General features: G+C 42.3%; 1 pseudogene; it reads right to left on the minus strand.

Annotated features, from left to right (window-relative positions):
• Positions 1 to 650: 650 nt before the first annotated feature.
• Positions 651 to 1,651, minus strand: LOC102243322 (annotated as a pseudogene).

The following is a 1,651-nucleotide window of genomic DNA, read 5'->3' on the forward strand; positions in this document are numbered from 1 at the left end:
TGTCCATTGGTTATGCTTATATGCATGCATACAAGTCCTTCGGTTGATCTCTTACCCCCTCTCCCGCCCCGCAACCCTCCCCGGCCTTCCCGCTGTAGTTTGACAGTCTGTTCGATGCTGCTCTGCCTCTGTATCTATTTTTGTTCATCAGTTTATAATGATCTTTATTATCCATAAATGAGTGAGATCATGTGGTATTTTTCATTTAGAAAGAATTCTATAAGCATCTCTAGCTATCCATTACCTAATGCAAATAATTGATGTCTTTAACCACATGGGTAAAATGATCATTGTCATCCAAAAGGCAAAAATGTGGAGTAGAAGCCACAGGCAGAGATTATGTGCCAATCTAGAAAGACTCTAGAGAATCATTGTCTTTTGGTCTCCTGCATTCCCTTTCTCTGTCTGTAAGAAAGAGTTCAGAAGATAGGGAGCATCCATACTTTCTACTTTGGAGTTTTAAAAATTGAGAATGTGTCTCATCTTGTTAAGTAAATCAAACAGATATCTACCAATTGCCAATAAGAAACTTTACTAAACACCCCAGTCCTGAGAACTTGAAGAACAGAAACAGAGAACTCTGACTTTGGGGAATGAGTTATATGGGAAGGAACACTTGAAAATATGCAGGAAACAGATTTTCAAAAAGCTTATATTCTCTGGAATAGAATAAAGAAAAAAGGTAAAGTGATCAGTGTTATATGCTTGATTATGTCAAGTATACTAGTATCTGGCTGACCCTCAACTTCATCTCTGGCTTCTTGCAGCCTTTTTAGATAGCAAATCTTCCTTTCTGCCAATTCTCTCTCTATTTCTGCCTTTCTCTTTTCTTGCTCCAGTTTATCCTTCAGGTTTCTGATTTTTTTTATATATTTCTCTTTTACTTGCCTTTTCTCTCTCTCCAGTTCAGCTTTGTATTTTTCTTCTTTCACTTGAATCTGTTTCTGAATCTCCACCTCAACCCTTTGGTACATCTCATCAGTGTAGCATCCTCCCTTGTTCTCCATCACCATGCGCTGGACCAGGTCCAACAGCTGTGCCCTCTGAGCCTCCTGCTCAGCTCCTGTTGCCTTATTGTTGAACTCACAGTGAAGATTCTTGAACTGCTCCATCCGATCTTGAATGCCTTGTGGAGCTTCCTTTAAGGTATCATGGAACTCCATGCCTTCCAGGTCATCTTTCTGGGTGAATAAGAGAATCATGTATTTCCCAGCTTGGGATCCAAACATTGACAGCATCTCCTCCACAGCCTTTTGTTCTTCCTTTGTGTACCAGCCCAGCCGGATCACCAGGAGCACAGCGTGAGGCCCAGGGGAGGTCAGGAGGATACAATTAGCAATCTCCCTTTTCCTGTCAGCAGCATCCTGTACCTCAGTGTCCAAAATGCCAGGTGTGTCCACAACGACAATTTCTCTCCATTCCACTTGCTGCTCCCTTTCTGACAGACCTTGGTGATGGATTTTGCTACCATGCTGGAATGCCATGCTGCTTTCTTTCCAAGGATGTTGTTCCCTGTGGTACTTTTTCCTGCTCCAGTCTTATCCACTAAGACAAGTCGCAGTTGTGAATCTCTGGGGTCTTGGTTTCCAATCCCATGGCCGGTCCTGGATTCACTGAAGTTGAAAGGAGTAATGTTCAATTGAGCTGCCAT

The sequence above is a fragment of the Myotis brandtii genome, unplaced genomic scaffold (assembly GCF_000412655.1).
Source record: "Myotis brandtii unplaced genomic scaffold, ASM41265v1 scaffold616, whole genome shotgun sequence".
In the NCBI taxonomy this organism is placed as follows: Eukaryota; Metazoa; Chordata; class Mammalia; order Chiroptera; family Vespertilionidae; genus Myotis; species Myotis brandtii.